Source organism: Schistocerca cancellata, chromosome 5 (assembly GCF_023864275.1).
Source record: "Schistocerca cancellata isolate TAMUIC-IGC-003103 chromosome 5, iqSchCanc2.1, whole genome shotgun sequence".
NCBI lineage: Eukaryota > Metazoa > Arthropoda > Insecta > Orthoptera > Acrididae > Schistocerca > Schistocerca cancellata.
Genome location: NC_064630.1, coordinates 477792831 through 477815612, shown reverse-complemented (window position 1 = coordinate 477815612; position 22782 = coordinate 477792831).

The window sequence follows — 22782 nt, the reverse complement described above, 5'->3', positions numbered from 1 at the left end:
AACAAAAGAAAAATATAGAATAGGTATTAACACCCATGGAGAAAAAATAAACACTTTGAGGTTGTTGATGACATTATAATTCTGTCAGAGATGGCAAAGGATCCGGATGAGCAGTAAAATGGAATGGACAGTGTCTTGAAAGGAGGATATAAGATGAACATCAACAAAAGAGAAATGAGGATAATGGAATGTAGTTGAATTAAATCAGGTAATGCTGAGGGAATTAGATTTGGGAATGAGACACTTAAAGTTGTAGATGAGTTTTGCTATTTGGGGAGCAAAATAACTGATGATGGTTGAAGTAGAGAGGATATAAAATGTAGACTACCAATGGCAAGGAAAGCTTTTCTGAAATTTGTTAATATAGAGTATAGATTTAAGTTCCAGGAAGTCTTTTCTGAAAGTATTTGTATGGAGTGTAGCCATCTATGGAAGTGAAACATGGACAATAAATAGTTTAGATAAAAGGAGAATAGAAGCTTTTGAAACGTGGTGCTACAGAAGAATGCTGATGGTTAGGTGGGTAAATCACATAACTAGTGAGGAGGTACTGAATAGAATTGGGGGGAAGATAGGAATTTGTGGCACAATTTGACTAGAAGAAGGGATTGGTTGGTAGGACATGTTCTGAGGCATTAAGGGATCATCAATTTAGTATTGAAGGGCAGCATGGAGGGTAAAAATCATATAGGGCAACCAAGAGATGAATGTATTAAGTAGATTCAGAAGGATTTAGGTTGCAGTAGTTACTTGGAGATGAAGAAGCTTGTACAGGATAGAGAAGCATGGAGAGCTGCATAACTGAAGATGACAACAGTAACAACAGTTAGTAGAAATAACAGGGAATTCACTGAATGATGTGTTTTAAATATTGATTTCTTCTTGGATGGTACTGCTCAAGGGCACTAGAAGATTTCTAACTTTAGTTTTTTATCCTGCAGTACTATTCCCAACAAATATAGAGAGACATAACATTGTACTAGGTGAAAGTATATAATTTAGCATTAAATTAATCCCCCTTGCATGGATGGATTTATATCTCATGGTTAGGAAATGGTGGATCATATTGAAAAGTGAGACTATGGGGGAAAAAACTAAATTGGGAAGAGGGAATCATTACATTTTGTGTCCTACAAGGTTCAGTACCTGTCTCACTCCTATTCTTTACCAAAACGAAATGACCCATATAAAACAGTGACATTTTCTGAGGGTATAAGTATACTATAATGAGGCCCAAATACATTAACCCCTTGACCATGCTGTTTGTTGTGCCAAAGAGTGCCCAGTGGCAGGCTATTGTCAGGCTCTGCAACTCTGCTTAGGTGGGGAGTTTTGATACCTAGAACTGTTCCCTTGCGTGTAATTCTTTCCACACCTCTAGCACTTATTATAGCAGCGCACATTTGACATGCTGATGCGCAATTGTTGTGAGGTCAAGTAATTATCTAACCACTGAATAGCTAACAATTTGAAGGTTTTCACAGTAGTAATGCTGCTGTTGAAATAAAAATTATTTATTATTCATTTTTATATTAAGAGGAAGGGTTTTAGTGGTAGAGCTAAAGGAAACACAGTTTCTTGAAGAATATTTATCAGAAATTACTCTTTGTATGGTATAGCTCAAAGCGTGGTATTACAAGCAATTCAACATCACACTCTTCACAATACACATGCATTTCTCCTCTTATTTTATTCCCGTTGTCATCCAGTTTGCTGCAACACACTCAGAATTTTCATTTTGGCGCCTTGAATTCAGTAGCTGGAATGTGTTTGGGAAAGTGCCAGCCTACCAAATGTGTTGAGGCTGGAACTGGGCAGGGCCATCCAACCTTACTGTGCTGAGAGGACGAAACAACATGTGCACTGTATTTTTCCAGTAAACTTTCGATTAAACGAATTTGAAAATCAAGTTATCCCAGTTTTCCACCAAGTTTGTTATATATAAGGTAGGAATTGAGAGCTGTCACTGCATGAAATGGCAAAACTGCTTCATATAATATTTAAGCGGGCGGTTTCTTGTGGCAGTATACTTTGTCATGTACTGGTCTGTCAAATCAACACTGCCATTGTATTTCAGAATAACTTCAGGTTTTCTTTTTACTGTTGTCCTCTTCTTAGTTTGTTTCAGTTCATTACTATAGACACTCGATAGTGTACAAATCTTTTTTGTCTTTCCATCGCATCACCATCAACTTTCCTCTATAAAAGGTCTTAACTTGACCCTTTTTGAGTTTTCCCTCCCTCAAACATGCTAGCATTTCTTTTTTGTTCACCATAAGTGTTCCAATACAGTCAGTGCTTTTAGATACAAGAAAATCTAACAGCTGGGGACTTGAATAGAATCGATCAGTAAAAACCATATATCCCTTGTCCAAATACCCTTTGAGTAACAACAAAACAACTTTCGATGCTAAAGGATATTCCATATATTGTGGCTCTAACACTGTGTCTCTTCCAGTGTAAACGATAAAGCGACACAAACAGCCACTTTTTGCTTCACAAAGACAAAATGACTTAATTCCAAAATGAGCACATTTCCATGGAATATAGTGCTTTATAGAACGCCACCCTTTCAACAGTAGGAGGGATTCATCAATTGACAATTCTTGTTCTGGAGTATAAGACTCTTCAATTTTTTTTGTAAATGGTCAATGGCAGGTTTCAGTTTGAACAGTTTGGAAGGAATTCCACAGTCTTGCGAATACAAAGTATTGTCATTGAAATGAAGGAACTTCAAGAGAAGACTAAATCTGCTTTCAGACATAATTTTTCAGAAAATTGGAGTTTCAACAATTTATTTTCTCAAATAATATGTTTTGAATTCTGGTTTTTGCACAATTTCTTGGAGAAACAGCAATGCAAGCAGCGAGCAGAGCTCTCCATTATTTGGAGATACCCACTTGTGCACATGAGATCATTGTTTCAATTTGTCTGCATATGAACTTTTAAATTGTTCAGCATATTTGTTTGTTTACCTTGATATAATTGTTAACAAGCTGTCATCAAAACAGAAGGTAAAAATATTTAATGGATCTGGAGGATTGTTGAAACTAATTTTTACTCCTATAGTGCCTGTGAAAGGAAACTTACTCTTGTCAGCTCTACATTTAACTGAGCAAAATATTGAAGAACTAGTGTCAGCAATCAACACTTCTTCTGCAATGTCCTCTTCCACACTTGACATTTCTGTATCACTATTGCTGAAATTGTCATCACTGTCATCACCACCACTTGAAAAACTGTCACTAGAGCATTCATTATCACTTTGGTTTAATAATACTTCAATGTCTTCATCACGCAAAAATGAAGAAGATGTGCACTTTGACATGTTTGCACTTGGAAAATTCTACTGTCTCACTAAACAGGTGGCAGAACTCAATTCAACAAGCACACCCGGCAAGAGAGCACGGCTGGACACACGCAGTTTGTTGAGCATGATGACAGTGCAGCAATGGCTCCCAAGCCCAGTTCATCGAGCACAGTCAAGCGATTAATATCAGGCACAACCATGAGAAAGCAAAACAGGCTAACAACATATTCACAGCAAACTGCTGAACTCCAATCTTACAAAACTCCATAATATGCAGTTAAGGTAAGGAAAACTGAGTTGCAGTTACCAGAAGTAGAGATAAATGGGCAGACCATAAATGGAACTCACTGCATGGATAAAATGATCAGAAAACTCACTTTGCTAACCTCCAGACATCACTAGTATGAATTTATGGTGAACTTTACAATCAACAACCACATTAATGGAAGTAAAAAGAGTTTTAATATTAGCAACACATTTTTCTCTAGGGCTTAGAATTGAGTTTTGCACTTTGGTGCAAAGTCTATAACAGGTTGCTGGTAAATATTAGTAGAAAACTGCAAAATCTCAACATTCAAAAACAAAGTGAAATTATATCTCTAATAATGAGTTAATGAATAAATAAAGATTGGTTGAAGATGTGGATGAATGCAGTTTGTGTGATTTGAGGGACTCCCATAAGATGATACCAAATTTATGTTCTAGCCAATCCAGTATATTTCTTAGCAAAAATGCATAAAATTGATTTAGTTTTATTTCCACCAAAAATGCAACTCATGAGGCCTATGGTAGATGATGTAGGCATTGGGATTCCAGTGATACAATGAATATCATATGGTAGTGTAAATTTTTATGTCAGACAGGCTACATATACTACTTAACTTCATCATACATTATATAAAAGGTGTTTCAGACTATGGTAGCCTAAGAAATCAATGACAGAAGACATGCTCTGGATAACGGACAGTGAATTACATTAACTGAGACACCTGTTATTAAAAGAACAATTGTTTTCTGGGACAGAATTATAAAAGTAAATGACTGAGCTAAAATTTTCTGACAACACTCACCATAAAGACAGTTGCCTACAGCTAAGCACTGCTTGAAACTCACTGTTGAAAATGTGGAGTGAGTGTGGAATATGTGTGAAAAAACATGTATATGGTGCTGGAGTGAGTACCTGTGATGTCACAGAAGGTAATGTGGCTACACAAGGATGACACAGCACTTCCACTACAGTCACCAATTGATGATGGCCAAGGAACACCCAGCCACAAGCTCATGGAGATTTAACCAATTGACATGGAAGGAAGATAACTATAATTTTATCAGTACATATCATCATGAAATCTCACATTCATACTCAAGCCCAATTATAGTACATTAAGATGTGAGTAGTGGAATAGGCAACCAGCAAAATACTATCAGAGAAAGGGTGTGTTATAGATACTGCCATTGTGTGAGGCATAACTGTACTGATGATCAAGATAGAGAAATGCATAAAGTGAAGGAGTTGGATAATGTTAGTGTTCTGAGTCAAAGATTTTTTCTGTCAGTGATAACTGTAGATAAGAGGTATTCTTTTAATTGGGAAGGCACCATGACCACTATAACATTCATCAGAAGAATTTAGGGTATGGACTTATTCTTCAGTATAAGTGCTTTCACAAGAAAGAAACAATTGACCTAGTACTTTTTAGTCTGAGATAGTGCTGTTAAAGTGAGAGAAACTATTACTGTCTGAATTCAGAAAGATAATTGGAGGAGTGGGGTGAATATGGTTCTATTTTGTGCAAGCCTTATTAGGATTTTTATAAGCAACAATTTGGTGGTTATGTATGACTCCAAAAGAAGGTGGAGTGTTCATTGATTAAGAACTGTAGTGTGATGGGTTGTATGCAAAGGAACAGTCTTTGTCATGGTAGTGTATGATATGTTGTTGTTGTGGTCTTCAGTCCTGAGACTGGTTTGATACAGCTCTCCATACTACTCTATCCCGTGCAAGCTTCTTCATCTCCCAGTACCTACTGCAGCCTACATCCTTCTGAATCTGCTTAGTGTACTCATCTCTTGGTCTCCCTCTACGATTTTTACCCTCCACTCTGCCCTCCAGTACTAAATTGGTGATCCCTTGATGCCTTAGAACATGTCCTACCAACCGATCCCTCCTTCTAGTCAAGTTGTGCCACAAACTCCTCTTCTCCCCAATTCTATTCAATACCTCCTCATTAGTTATGTGATCTACCCATCTAATCTTCAGCATTCTTCTGTAGCACCACATTTCGAAAGCTTCTATTCTCTTCTTGTCCAAACTATTTATCGTCCATGTTTCACTTCCATACATGGCTACACTCCATACAAATACTTTCAGAAATGACTTCCTGACACTTAAATCAATACTCGATGTTAACAAATTTCTCTTCTTCAGAAACGCTTTCCTTGCCATTGCCAGTCTACATTTTATATCTTCTCTACTTCGACCATCATCACATATTTTGCTCCCCAAATAGCAAAACTCCTTTACTACTTTAAGTGTCTCATTTCCTAATCTAAAACCTTCAGCATCACCTGACTTAATTCGACTACATTCCATTATCCTCATTTTGCTTTTGTTGATGTTCATCTATACCCTCCTTTCAAGACACTGTCCATTCCGTTCAACTGCTCTTCCAAGTCCTTTGCTGTCTCTGACAGAATTACAATGTCATCGGCGAACCTCAGAGTTTTTATTTCTTCTCCATGGATTTTAATACCTACTCTAAACTTTTCTTTTGTTTCCTTTACTGCTTGCTCAATATACAGATTGAATAGTATTGGGGAGTGGCTACAACTCTGTCTCATTACCTTCCCAACCACTGCTTCCCTTTCATGTCCCTCGACTCTTGTAACTGGCATCTGCTTTCTGTACAAATTGTAAATAGCCTTTCGCTCCCTGTATTTTACCCCTGCCACCTTCAGAATTTGAAAGAGAGTATTCCAGTCAACATTGTCAAAAGCTTTCTCTAAGCCTACAAATGCTAGAAACGTAGGTTTGCCTTTCCTTAATCTTTCTCCTAAGATAAGTTGTAGGGTCAGTATTGCCTCACGTGTTCCAACATTTCTACGGAATCCAAAGTGATCTTTCCCGAGGTCGGCTTCTAACAGTTTTTCCATTCGTCTGTAAGGAATTCACGTTAGTATTTTGCAGCTGTGACTTATTAAACTGATAGTTCGGTAATTTTCACATCTGTCAACACCTGCTTTCTTTGTAATTGGAATTATTATATTCTTCTTGAAGTCTGAGGGAATTTTGACTGTCTCATACATCTTGCTCACCAGATGGTAGAGTTTTGTCAGGACTGGCTCTCCCAAGGCTTTCAGTAGTTCTAATGGAATGTTGTCTACTCCCGGGGCCTGGTTTCGACTTAGGTCTTTCAGTGCTCTGTCAAACTCTTCACGCAGTATCATATCTCCCATTTCATCTTCATCAACATCCTCTTCCGTTTCCATGATATTGTCCTCAAGAACATCGCCCCTGTGTATGATAGACAGGTGTAAATTCTGTTATAATTTGAGGGGTAACATGCAGGCCCCTTTTCAAACAACTACAAATACTCACAGTATAAATTTAAAACCTTCTGTGTACAAGAGCACAAATGAAAAATCTACATACAAATGAAGACTGCCACAATTATAATACAAGAAGTCATAAGAATTTGTATGTAGAAAGGGTAAGGACAACATAAACCCAAAAGCATATAAGTTATTTTGGAAAACAACTTTACAATGGTCTGCCAGTGTACATGAAGGAAATAATAGATGAAGTAAAATTTAAGAATGAGCTAAAAATTATTGTTTAAGCAAAACTTTCTATGACATAGATAAGTACTCTGAGTGTGTGTAAATTTATTGCCAAAAATTTTAATTTATTACTCTAAATTCATACTTTTAAAAATGTCTTGAAAGTGATATTACATTATTATGTTTCTAGTACTTGTACTTGTATGATAACTTTGTTGTGACAATTCCTACATCATCTAAATGATTTACAGGAAAATAATAAAATGATATGAAATTGCAAATGGTTATAGACAGGTGGAAAAATGTTCAGATGTGTGTGAATTGCTAAGGGACCAAACTGCTTAGGTCATCGGTCCCTGGACTTACACACCACTTAAACTAACTTAAACTAACTTATGCTAATAACAACACACACACACACACACACACACCCATGCCCGAGGAAGGACTTGAACCTCTGATGGGAGACAGGTGCAAATCCTGGATATAATCTTTGTACTGGCTCATCAGTATCATGAGTTTAGAGTAATGATACTTTGAATCAACAGAACGGTTTTATCATATGAAATGCAGTGCAGAGCATGCACTCTCAGATTTAGTTAGTTGGTAGGAAATATGTTAATAAAGAATGGACAACTTTGTTAGACTATCCTACATAGTGTATTATTCTTGCACTAGATGTTCATATATGATATGATGTCATTTGGTGGATAAGGGCTGAAAAGCCTATACATCAAACCTTTCTCTTGACCATGTACCAGTACACTACTGTAGAAATAATCAACATGGCTTTGTATACAGCAAAGTGGATTGGAGTGGTTGAACTCACAAGATTTATTACCAGAAGTATGGATTACTGGTGATATGCTAAGAAACAAGAGGAGTTAAAAATCAATGATTGAAGGAAATTAGAATCCTTTCTCTACCCATAAAAATTACTAGAAGAGTATCAAGTGTTTTCTCTAAAGCAGTGCTGAAAATAAGTTAAGAAAAGAAAACACATTCTCTATAAATATGAATTATATATTTATAAGAAAATAAATTCTGCAAAAAGACAGTGCAAGGAGGGGGAAGCTGTAAGATGGTCCAAAAAAATTTCTAGAGCTTGCACTGGGTCTTTGAATCACACTGTCTTACATAAATAATGAGGATCAGTACACTACCTGCACATGATTTATTGTATTGTAATATTTTGTTGGTAATTGTATTGTTCTATATGTGAATGTGTGGGAGGAAGGACATGTCATTTGAAATATCAGCAACATGCAGAAAAGTAAATTCAGCACTTGATTCCACAGTTAAGGGGCACTGGCCTCAGAATAAAGAGAGAGAAACTCGTCACTTAAATTTATCATTATTTTTATTAGAATTTGTACAATAACATTTCAGGACAATAAAAGCACTATTTATTTTGCAGGGATGGGGTTTTAGTTTGTTGATGTCAGGAGCTCATCTGGAGAAATCTAAAATATAGCAACAAAAGATATTTCAGACATGTAGTTTCAGTGAGTGAATTCAATGGTGGCAGGTTAGAATTTGTGCCAGACCAGTAGTTGAAAAGGGATTTCCTACTTTATGTGAGCAGTTGACTTAACCACCTCAGCTATCCAAACATGCCCCCCCCCCCCCCCCCCTCTGATCCAAATCTCCATATGCTACATGCTACATAGTAGTGCCCCCTATCCATTAATCCACTTGCTCGCAGACTAACTATATTCCCACAAGGGTTTGGATATTGTTGTGCATCCATCACTTTGAAACACTATAACACAATCTGATGAACGTACATATTATAGGAATGGTGTCTTTCCTGTCAGACATGGGTTCAGAGTTTTGAAATGGTTTAATGTGATTCATTAATAGATGGACTGTTAATGATCAGTTGATTCAAAACTCTGCAGTCACTGAATTACCACATAATCAGAAAACTATTTTTCACAAGAAAAAAGGTGATAAGTGAAATTGCTTTCCACAGTTGGCTTGCACACTACAATTGAAGGACTATGTGCTCTCTTTGTTGCCCTCCAGAAATTATATATTTATATATAACTTATGGAGGGCAATGTAGAGAGACAGGAAGAGAGAGATGGGGTGACCCAAAACAAACTCCAACAGTGCATAGTATGTTGTATGGGAAGATAAAATTGATCAGTTTTCAAGAAGGAACCCATATCTGGAAACACATTACTTGGGTGCTGGATACTGTTGAAGTCTGAGAACAAACAGTTGTGATAAATTGTTCCAATTCATTTTACTGAGTGAGATGCACAGTGACTAGCACAGTGGACTTGCATTCGGGAGGACAATGGCTCATTCAGGTTTAGGTTTTCTGTGAGTGCCCTAAATTGCTTCAGGCAAATGCTGGGATGGTTCCTTTGAAAGGGCACAGCCATTTTCTTTCCCTGTCCCTCCCTAATCTGAGCTTGGCTCCATCTCTAATGAGCTCATTGTCTATGGGATGTTTAACACTAATCTCATTCCTCCTCCTCCTATTCATTTTGGTGTCTGAATACAGAAGATATGCAACCCTTTAGCAATCTTTGTACTCGGGATGGATGACCTAAACCTGTTAACATTTTTGTACACTTGCTACATTCCACCACACAGCCCTTGTACAGATCCTTCTGCATATCTTGTGTGATCTGCCAGTTCAGTAACACTTTTGACAGCAGAATGACATTTACCAGTACACTACTGTGGAAATAATCACCATGGCATTGTATACGGCAAAGTAGATTGGAATGGTTGAACTGTTACAAGATTTATTACCAGAAGTAAGAACTACTGGTGATATGCTAAGAAACAAGAGGAATTAAAAATGTTCCAATATATGAAGCCTTGTAGTACAAAATTTTGAGTCTTGTTTTGATGGAAATGGTTGAGAGATTTCACAGTTGTGAAAGAAAGCAGTTTATTTTTCTTGTCAGTGCACAAAATTTGATGAATACCACCCATTTTCTTTCTAATGTACTTGAAAAATAGCTAAATTTATTTGTGCCTATATTCTCCAGGAGACAATGTTTATAAAACAAACTCTCTTTTTTGTATGCTGATGAAAAGTGTAGAAAGACTTCCATCAAAAGATGTTAGAAATGCTTAATGAGGATAAAGACATTTTATAGGTAATTATAAAATAGTGTCAAACTACAATGTCTGTGGAATGAAGTTTTTGTTGCTTGAAGCATATAAAAATGCACCTGAGGGATGCTATTCCAAAATTGACACTTTTTCTGTAGCAAATATTTAAATTCATAAAGTACTTCTAGTACATTTACTATAAACACAGCCATTCTATGAAGACATCACCAACAAGTTTGCAGCCTTACAGGACCACATGCCTGATTTGGTATACAAGAAATAGGTAAGTTCAATTATTAAGATAAGCTTGTGTAAATGAAGGTATATTTTTCTTTTCTGCTGGCTTTACTGAACTTATCCAGCCACAAGCTTCCACTAATCTGTAGTTTCTTTTCTAACAAGGTTTTGCTAGTGGACCAAAAAGATCATTTATAAGAAACACTCTAAATAACTGAATGGAATTTCAACCATCTGTAGTGATGGCTAAAATGGTGAATCATTTCATAACGTGGTGAAACTTACACCCAGTAGACTTATATTGAACTACAACAAATCAATCATCCATTATTTAATACTGCTTTCACTGTACTATTCAATACTAATTCAGTTTTGTGAGTGCAGTGCACCTTGACAATTATTCTTATTGGAGCATTATTCAGGAAGTCTGCTTCACAAATCAACTATATTTTTTCACATATTCTGTAGTGGAATGAAAGATGCCAATTGCAGGACCTACAGGTAAGTGTGCAATAATTTCATCTTTTATCATATACATCTACAGTAGAACCCTGCTAATCTGAACCTCCCAAATCAAAAATTTTGGATAATCGAAACAAAACCTGGGACAGAAGAAAGAATAAATAAAATGCTTATTTTTAGTGTAAAGAAAGGTACTGTAGAACTGAACAACTCATGGTTGAAGCACACTCTATCAGGACAAAATGTTTATTGCACTGCTAACTACAGTACTGGATCATATGTCTACAAAGCAGTACTATTATTTTCACTTACAGTAACTTGCAAAATCAGTGATCTCCTTTTACGATAAAGAACTCAACTTGTTGATGTGAAGGTGTGCCAGCATCACATGAAAATCATGTCATTTGGTAAGGAAACAGTGTGCTGTTTTACATAGTGTAATGCCAATTCAAGAGCATCTGCAGCATTAGAGTGTGACACAGTGTGTTTAGGGGTTTCCTGTCCTTCACTATCTTCATCTTCAAAGTTGCCACCAGGTTGATTCTGGACTTCAGAGATAATAGCTTCATCATTGATTTCTTGATAATCATTATCATTGACTGATATCCATTCTTGAAGGCAATTTTTCCCTGCATCATTTCATCCTGGAATTTATAAAAAAAAAGCTGAAGGATATCATTAATGTCTGATGCTGTAATGATTGAGGTTTCTTCAGAAGCAAAATTTGGCTTCAGTTTCTTCTCTTCCACGATTTTTGTATTAAGTGTTTGTTCACATTGTCTCAAGCTAGCAAGTAGATGACATACTTTATTATTATGTTTTTATTTTTCAAATAAAAATTGTAGGAGAATTTTTTCATTGTTCAACTTTTTTCTGTAATTCAACTGTAGATTTTGTAAAGCCTTCATTCCTTGGTTGCAAGATAGAGGTTACATCTGGTGGGGGGAAAAAATGTTTTGTCATCTGCATTGGCAGTTGCATTTCAGAAGGATGAGACAGAGCATTTTCAACCAAAGGTAGAGCCTGTGGTGGCCATCCATTTTCTGTGTTGAATCTTCTAACAAAGGAAACAAATTAACAAACATGGAGAATGTTCATAGGCATGTCTTTTATAGCTCATGATTTTACACACTTTCTGATCACCATGAATGGTAATTTGTTTGTACAGTGTTGCTACAAGTTAAAACAGAACCACTGTTTATTTGTTTTAAAGCCTAGTGCAAATGACTCTTCTTTCAGAGCAAGGATTTTTGTACTGAGTGCTTTCAAATTCAGTCTGGTTTTGTCACCAAGCTGTGGTGAGTAATTTTCAATGCTATCAAGTCTGGACACCCATCTAAGAATGTGTCTGTTGTGGCAACATCAGCTGATAGTTTTCCTCTTCTTCTCATTGATTCCCTGTTTATCCTCTAACGCTCCAACCAACCTTTGCTGGCAGTGAACATAAAATTACCATTTATAAGTTTGTTCTGTTGTAATGCCTTTTCTTGGATCAATGTACCACTAATGAGAACAAAATCTTGTCTTTCATGAGTAAACCACAAGAAAGCCATTTCATCAATTATATCATATGATGACATGATGGAGTTGGGGCTAAAGATTTTTCACTAGTGGAATTGCAGAAGCTCTCAATTTTCCTGCAATATTTTTTCCAGTCACTGATAGTGTCTTTCCCGACACCAAACTCAACAGCCAATTTCATAGCACTTTGCCCACTGTCAAGCTGCTTAAGCACATCCAGTTTTTCTTTTGCTGTATGGGAACTATGTTTCCATTTGCTTGACATTTTACTGTATGGTATAGCACTTGTTTTATATGTATAGTATTAATTTATGAACCAGAAGCATTAACACAGTAACCCAAGTAAGTCAACCCAATTTTTTTCAGTGCATTGTATGGGCACTGTTCAGTCACGTTAATGTAACATCCTATCAAAAGCCTAAATAACACCTTGTGTAGCCTGGACCACTGATGCGCAGGGAGAGAGTCAGTGAGATCCTGGAAGGTACCAGCAGGATGAGGAGCCATGCCACCTCCAGTTCTGTTGCCAGTTACACTCGGTTTCTCGGTTGAGGATTGATGGCATGAACAACCCAATCAAGGTGTTCCCACAGATTCTTGACAGGGTTTAAATCTGGGGAGTTTAGTGGCCAGGGGAGTATGGTACACTCATCCTGATGGTCTTTGATCAAGCACATATACTGTGAGCTGTGTGACACATTACATTGTCCTGCTGGTAGATGCCATTATGCCAAGACAAACAAAATGCATGTAGGGGTGGACATGGTCCCCAATGATAGATGTATACATGTGTTGGTCCAATTTGCTTTCCAGAACGAGGAGATCACCCAGGGAATGGTGTAAAAACATTCCCCACGCCATAATGCTTCCCCCTCCAACCTGTACACACTGAAAATTGCTGCAGTGTGTTTGCTTTCAGGCATTTCACATGTCCGATGCATCATAATATGTGATTCATCTGAAAAAGCCACCTGTCACTTCTCAGTGGATGTCCAGTTGCAGTATTGATGCGCAAATTGCAGTTGGCATGGGTATGTGAACTACAAGCCTGCTGTAGAGCCCCATAACCAGCAATGTTCACTGAATGGTCATTGAGGAGACACTGTTGATAGCTTCTTGGTTCATCTAGGCAGTCAGTTGCTCAATAGCTGCACATTCTGTTTACCCATAAACATCTCTGCAGCTGACAGTCACTGCTGTCATCTATGACTCAAGGTGCATTATGGTCACCTCGATGCCAGTTTTCTGTAGCACCATTCTGCCATTAGTTGTTGATGGGTGCACATGTTGAAGATAATGTCATTGAGGTTCGTACAAATGAGGAAAGTGAAAAAGGTAGTTATATTGGAGTTCCTGATGATTAGACTGAGATTAATGTTGAGATAAATGAGGAAGAGGTAGTGGAGTATGCTGATGAAGATGAAGTTCCATGTGAAAATAGCATCACTGGCGAATGCATATCTGATAAACCGTTTGTAGCGGTTCCACCTGCTTTTATTTCTTTGGTTGTTTCTTGTCCTCGGAGTTGACATACTGCATTGCTACACTGGCTGAAAAATGGGGTTTGTAATTTGGACACTGGCTATGGTAAATAATGTAGCCACCAGATGCACAGTTACAATTCATAGTCTTTTACTTCTGCTGTTCACAACTCCCCAATAATTCACAGTGATATGGCCAGTGCACTATTGTTTAACCTTCAATAAGACTCACCTCTACATACACCAGCAATAGTTTCTTGCTGAGCATCTACAAGCAGTAAAAACCTAACCATAAAGTTCACAGTTCTTGAAGAATAATCAGGTATGTATGGTTTATACACATGGCCTAATTGTTTAATACTTATTACATTGTTAAGTTGAAGCAATGTTGTTGTTCTAAAGAGCACAAGTTACTTGTCTGAAATTTGGCTGTGCACTGATTGTCTTGTGACCAAAAACCAGGCCCTTAAATATCATCACAATAACAGTTTCTAAAACTACACATTGTTTGAAGTTAAATTTACAGAAATTACAATTAAAACTTAACTCATTAAATTAACTGAATACATAAAAAAATGCCGCCTTTTTAACAGTTTCTTCTTCTGCAAGAGTTAGGACAAATTATTTGTTTAAATCATGAAATTAACAAATATAGTTACACAAACAATACTTTTGACAAAACTGTTAGTTACTTTGGAATCAATTGAGGGCTGGCTTTGCTAACAAGTTTTTGAAGAGAGCTAAATAGATACTTTAAGATTACTAGCATTTCATCTTCCAAATATTTATCATTATTACAGAATTTATATTTGTTTATACATCAACAATAGAATTTAAGTTATGGAACAATTACTGATTTTTCCCTATAATGAAAGATACTAACTAGGAATACTCAAAATAAATTACAAAATCAATTACATACATAAAACTAGGTACAAAATTAGATCTGGTGTTATAGTGTTCTGATCTAAGGGCCAATCGTTCTCTTTTATGAAAAATGCAGATTATACGCACTTATGTTAACGGCAACTAGTTAAAAGTGAAAAAAATGAATTTTAAGGAGGCAGATGACAAGACAAGAGGGGAAGACAAATTATCCCAGCTTGCTTTGTCATGTCACCCCCTCATTGGATTGATCAGATAGATATTGCAAATAGCTAACTGGACAATTCAATGACCACAAGTGTCTCCAGAAATTGGGTTTAAAATCTACACACACAAAAAAATATTAGATAAGAAATCTTATCAAGGACTACAAAAAAAATGGTTCAAATTGCTCTGAGCACTATGGGACTCAACTGCTGAGGTCATTAGTCCCCTAGAACTTAGAACTAGTTAAACCTAACTAACCTAAGGACATCACAAACATCCATGCCTGAGGCAGGATTCGAACCTGCGACTGTAGCGGTCTTGCGGTTCCAGACTGCAGCGCCTTTAACTGCACAGCCACTTCGGCCGGCCAAGGACTACAGGACATATGTATTTTTCAAATTTATACTTATGTGAACTGGTTATATGAAAATCCCCATACAAAATATTTACATACATTGTATTGTATATTTACTTAAAATATCCACAAATTATACTTTTAACAAAAAATTAGGCCTCCTTATTATAAGTGATGTACTTTTTGGGTAAGATAAGATTACATTTAAAGCTACATATCATCTGATACAAGTCTTGCATGGGTTGCAAAAGTTTCACAAGCATTTTCACACTTTTATTGATCTTTAACACACTTTCTCACCCAGCTGTCCATGCCTTCAACAGATCCAAGTGGCAGTTATCAAGGAAATGCACTACTGTCATTTCCCTTGGAGGTGGTTCTCCTCTGCCACAGTACATGAATAAATGAGACAAAATACCTGACTTTAGTGCACTTATACTTCTAACTTAAGTCTAAGAAAGAGAGTGTTTAACACTAATAGCAAATGATAGTCATTACATCGTGAATAAATATATAGTTGCCATAACCTTGCCGTAATTAACACTAAATTTGACTATTGTATGAAAGGTGGTGCCTAGGAAAAACTTTAAAGTCAAGTGCACATTACACTAACAAAACATTACTCAAAGTCATACCTGTATGAAACTGGTTAAACTTGAAAGACTTTTGTTTGTTTCCCACTTGCAAAATATCACCTTAGTGCCCAAAATATGTACATTACCTTTAGTAAAAACTCAAGGTGTGCAGTAGCATAGCTTTAATATTCATTATATTATGAAAAAAAATTAGTCACCGTTAAAAAACTCAATTACTACTCAAATCAAAATTAAGGGGATGGAAGTTGTGCCAAATCATTGCCCTATTTCTTTATTCAACTCTGAGCACTATTCTCATTCAACCAGAAAATTAAATCCTCACAAAATCACTAAATGTTACCAAATAGTTGACCTGTCAGAACATTCACATCAGTTTAGCACCACAGTTATCAGTTAATCAGAAAAATTATTGATCTTCTTTCCAGTATTACCACTTTAAGCTCATAATTCCTCAGAACACAAACAGAAGTTTTCAGATAACTTATAGATCCAATGATTCAGCATTATGTGGCTTGAAACTTCCTGGCAGATTAAAACTGTATGCAGGACTGAGACTTGTTAATATTGCTCTTTCTGTTACACTCTCAGTCTGTTGCCTAGTTCACAATTAGATCAATACAGTTACCTCACATTTGTTTGTACACATTTATCTTCTCCATTACTCAATCTTGGCTGTCAACTCCATTATTTTACTTACATTTCCCACTTAGTTAATAGGTGAATTACATTCTCAAAAAATATCCTTACTGCAGAGACAGGCTCCTTAACCTTTAACACCCTAACACTATTCATTACTTTATTATTTCATTATTGCTTCATTACCCAATAAACAAACACCTGCTCTGCTTATCGGATGCAAAATTGACTCTACAGAAAAACACTCCACAATAACAGATCCTTAATCTAAGGCAAACTTAACTCTCATTACTGTTCAGACAAGATTATCACATAGAAAAACTATTATTTGCTTGACATTCTAGCCTAAAGGGTGATATACATACCAATCTGGCTAATACATTCCACACACATCACTCCAGACAACTATGTCTAAAGTTGGAATTCCTTAATGTTAGAAAAGGCTGTATCATGACACAGATAGCTGTTTACTTGGTGCACAGTTTGGTACTGTATGCCAGTATCAATAAATGTGTGTGAAGACAGTCTGTTGGTTGTCTGTGTTTATTATCATCTCATTATACATATAGACTTTCTGACAGCTGCATGTTCTCCACTACACAGGACTCTGTCCAACTCCCCTTGAAGCAGGAGTATGCCATGATGCACTCCTCAGCCATTCCTACGGTGTTGCCAGCAACTGTTTGACCACACCAGGAAATGAACTGTTATGCTCATATCGTGTTAACAACTTTTATTTGTCTGAGTGATTTGACCCCTGCACTCACACAGTACTGCTAGCCAATGACCAATGTCATCCCTTTTGTGCTGGTTTCATCACATCCGTGGATACCATATCATGCACCAACTGCAGCCACTGCTTCTTTAAAGCTCCAACAACCTTGGGCAATGTGTCACATCATTACAACCCAACACACATCTTTCTCAACTGATATTTCATGGAAAAAGCCTTATCTGCTGTGCTTCAGTCTGTGATTCGAACCTGACTCATGCAGCCTACTATGATGCAGTACGTCTCACCAGGCAAGTTTCCAATATTATCTCAACTTCAGAGAGACAATCCCAGAACTTGGTTTGCTATTGTGGGCAACCTCTTGGACTTTCATTGGATAATGAACGAAGTCACCAGATTCACCTGTCTGGTGTGCGACCACCATGATCACATAGACCTCGTAAGTGACTTACTCCTTGGACCTCTGATACACTGCAAGTGCACCAAGGCTAAGTCAACTATTATCAAATGGCTGCCACACTCTCAGACTGAGATGACACATCATATAATCAGTGAAGAGCAGTGAGATTGCCTTCACAGCTCCTGCATCATGGGAATTACTAGTCAGGAGGTTAAGCCAGACATCGCTCTGTGGACTCTGTGGTTATTCGAGCTGCCACAGGAGCTTCAAGTACAGCTCCTTTCCCACTCCTCAGATACGCTGGACTCTAAACTCTGTCTTGCTGACCAAACTAAAAAGATAATTCACAACTGCCCATTACTACCTACATCAAGCACACTGGCAGCACTGTGACTTCTATTGTGGCTGGCAGATAATGCACACAGCACTTCATAGTGCCTGTTGAACAAGTGTGTATTACACCCCACAGACAGTAGTGATCATCTCCGTACACTTGGTACCTTGGAAATTCGGCTCTTTCCATTTATGCAGAGACTGTCAGAAACTGAACACATGCACCATCATTGTCAGTTACCCTGTAACCAATATTCAGGATTTTGCTCAAATTCTCGGTGATGCACATGTGATTACTGTCCTGGAGATGTTGCTAAATAGGCTGTTATTACTCCTTTCATCCTTTTAAATTTTGATTTTTTTCTTATGACCTTAAAAATGCTGCCAAGTGGTTGGAACAATTTAATGGCTCTGTATTGTTTACCTTTCCCTTCTGCTACACATATCTTGATCTTCTCCTACTCTGACAAGGTACATGAACGTCAAAAGTTCAAGAAGCTCTTAGAAATAATGGTGTCATAAACAATGATGAAAAGCCTCAACTACATTTCCCAAGTGTTTCATTCCTAGGCCACACCATTCCTGGTGACAGAATCTGGCCAACCTGCAACCACATCACTTTCAGTCATGACCTTCCTCTTCCTGAGCACTACCATGAGTTATGCTGTTAATAGGCATGGTGGACTCTTCCACAGGCACCTTCTCCATGCTGCTGAGATTCAGGCTCCTCCCACAGATGCCTTGACTGGAAAGAACACAGTTGGGAGGCCTAAGTTAATGTGAGCTATGATGTGATTCAAACTTTCAGTCTCCTCAAGACTGCTCTCAATAAGGCTGTTACTCTCACTCAACTGCTCATCAGATGTGGGCATTTCCATTACTGCCAATGAGAGTGACACAACCATTAGTGCACTTATACGGCAACACATAAGTGATACTTAGCAACCACTTTGCTTCTTTTCCAGGAAACTTAACATGCCACAATGCAAGTGGTCTGCATTCGACTGATAATTAGTCCTGATGTATGAGGGGGTGAGACTGTTCTGTGAGGATTTCAAGGGCCATGCATTCACAATTTTCATTGATCACTAGTCACTTGCAAATGCTTTCCACCATTTTGCCCAGGACCTCCACCTTAGGAGATTCCAACACATGGACCAGTCACTTAATACACCATAGATGTGCAATACATCTGGGGGGACAGCCAACATGGTGGCAGATTACGTTTTGTGAACATCATCTCTTACTCATCAGAAGTCAAGAGTTAGCATGATTACTCAGGGAGGACCCAGAGCTTCTAATCCTACAGTGGACCCCAGCTCATTGCTTATACTGAGGCACAGAACCTTCCCAGTGCATCCTTTCCAGCTTTGTGTGACACATCTACTGGTAGCCTCTGGCCCCTCATTCCATCTCCCCTCCACCAAAAGATATTTTGCAACACTCCATGATGTCACACACCCATATATGTGCCTTGTCACAGAGTGCTGCATTTGGCCCATTATCATAAGGGCTGACACATGTGGTCTCAAATCTGTTTTCCTTGTCAATGTAGCCCCCAGTGGGCACCTTCAACACACCAAAAGGGAAACTCTGACACTTGCACCTTGGCATTATGGGGCCTCTTCCACTTTATGACTGGTAATACTATATACTTCCAGCTGTTGACCATGCAGCAAGATGGGTTGAGGCCTTGCTATTGGTGGATGTCACAGTTGATTCCATCTTTGACATCTTCATTGCTACTCCATTTGAGTGCTTATCTTCAGTAACAACAGGTCAGGTACAACAGTTTCAGTCTCCCTCTTTCTCACTTTGTGTTGCATGGCAGCATAGGTAAGTTCCATACCACTCCTTACCACCTGCAAAGCAACAGGCTCATGGAGATATGGCACTACACACTCAATATGGCACTGATGTGCCACAGCTGTTGGTGCTTCAAGGCCTCACCATAGGTCTTACTTGGCATCTGCTCCATGCACAAGGAGGATATGAAAGCTTCTATTGTGGAGATCCTGTACGGCAAGCCATTAGTTTTACCAGCAGAATTCATCAAAGATATGGAAATTCCTTGTCAGGATGAGCTCCTGGCTCTCAAACTTGTGCACCCTTCCTCCATGACCATACATGCTACCATGTGTGTTCATCTACAAAGACTGGGTGTCTTGCAGCCGAGTGACGTTATAAGATGAAATGGTCCAGCTGTCTCTTCAGCCTCCCTACTCGGGCCCTCACAGGATAATCTTGTGGAGTGATAACACCATCAACATACTCCTTAATTATAAGAAACAGACAGTTTCACTCAATAGGGTTAAACCAGCCTAGATGCTTGACATTGCATCCCTCCTGGCTGCGGACAGAAACTCTGCACACTGTGTCTCTTTGCCAGGGTGACAGCGATCCTCCTCTCTCATCCAGGGTGTGCCATGATGCTCCCTCAGTAAACATTCATTTGCCAGTGGTGGATCAGTCAAGTTTTCACAAATACTCAACATCTCCTCCTCCCTCCACAGATATCAAAAACATTTTGTTCATGGTTGACATTCTGGTTTCTATCCTGAAGACTTCTCTCTGCAACTCCCATGACAAGACTTTTTTGTGTTCATGCCCACAGCCCTCACAGGACAACTCAATAATCATCCATATCACCTTCCTTTGCTCTTTTGAGCTGTCACCCAACTTGGATAACATTTCAGCCACACTGTCAGCCAGTGGCCATATACGGATCACAGTGCCATGCCTTGCTCCAGCACTGAACCAAGGAGCACCCCATGCCACACCTTTCTCTGTACTTTACACTTTGTAGGACTTAGTTTTTTGACTTGACCATTTCTGTTTCAATGTTTCTTTGGTGTGTAGCTTGTGTGTCATTCTCAATAAAAGTGTGTGTTGAGATGTTCTGTTGGATTTCTGAGTTTATCATCATCATATTAGGAGTAATAACCAACATACTTATTGTCTTGTCATAAATATGACTGTGTTGTACATTTACCTTGCAACTGCTCTGTTATGATGTTATTTATTGTTACTGTCATTTATTTAATTGCGTACTGTACATAGTTAAGTACTTTTTTACTATTATTAGATTTTGATCTCAGCTACTGCATGCAAGATGTTGAAAAGGGACTAAAGCATTTGTATGTCTGTAAATTTGTCCATGACCAGTGCCAGACATCTGAAGCATTCCATTTCTTTTAGATTTGTGTTTTCAGTGTTAACGATTAATTCTATGCTGATGACTCTGCTTGTTTCAGATTTTGTTTAAGTTGTTTATTTTCTACTATATTTTTCTCTGTAGAACTTTCTTGCTCTGTGAACACCCTTCTAAGCTTTCCTTATTAGGCCTTACTGAGTTTCTGCATGCAGCCATGTCTCTTTTTTTTGTTGAGTAAATGAGGCATCTTTCATGAAATGACATAATTACATAAATTTACTTCCATTTATTTAAAAAATATATATATAAAATGTTGCTTGTAAGTAGTCTGCCACAAATACAAACCAAGTTTTGGGATTGTCTCTCTGAAATATAAGTAACTTTGGTAACTTCCCTGGTGAGATATCCTGCTTCATAGTAGGCTGCACAAGTCATGTCTGAATCGTAGACTGAGGCATAACAAGGGCCTTGTCCACAAAATCTTGATTGTGCAAGATGGGTGTTGGGTTTTAATGATGTGACACATCGCCTGAGGTCATTGGAGCCTCAACAAAGCAGTGTTTGCAGTTGGTGCATGATATAGCACCCACAGATTTGGTGGAACCAGCACAAAAGTGATGACATTGGTCATTGGGTAGCACTACTGTGTGAGTGCAGGGGCCGAATTGGTCAGTCAAACGAAAGTTGTTGAGATGATCTGAGTATAACAGTCCATTTCTTGGTGTGGCCATATAGCCACTAGCAGTATAGTAGGAATAACTGAGGAGTGCATCAGAGCATACGCCTGTTTCGAAGGGAGTGGGATGCAGTCATGTGTAGCAGAGAAGATGCAGCTATCAGAAAGTCTATGCGTATAATGTGATGACAATAAACACAGGCAATCAGCAGAATGTTTTGGCGCATACATTTATTGATACTGACAGATAGTATCAAGCTATACACCAAGTAAACAACAGAACAGAACTGGTCAGGTCAAAGAACTGAATCTCACAAAGCAATAAATTCACTTTCCTCTGGATCAGTAGTCACCACAGTAATTAAACAGGTATGTGACAATTACTTCAAGGAACTAATAAATAAGTTACATGGTGTGGCATGTCATCAGATCAAATCTGTTGTTTACTTCCAGTTCATTCTCATAGAAAATGTAGGTTAGTTGCCACTCACTGGCGGAACTCTAAACAAGGGAAAAGCCTTTATTTTCCATTCATTTCACAATATTAATTTTACATTTATTTACTGACATTATGTTAGGTATTTTCTGGTAATCTGAGGTAGACAAGACCAAGATATTTGTAACTGTTGTGGGTCTTTGCCAACCTACCATTTGTCACATTCAGTGAATGACCTGGATAGATCATAAAAATAAATTTTTCTCAGTATTAACTACAGATATGGTTCTAATAAAGAAATATCTCCTACAGTGTACACAAAATGTTCTGTGGACATATTTTCCTATTATACAGAGTGGTAAAAAGGAACACAGCAACCAGGATGTACATTCAAAGAATTTTAGCTTTAGAAAAGAGTCGTATAAACATAAAGAAACTTACAAAAAATAAATATAAGGAATTGAAAATATTAATAGAACTTGCAAGGTAAATATATGAAAAA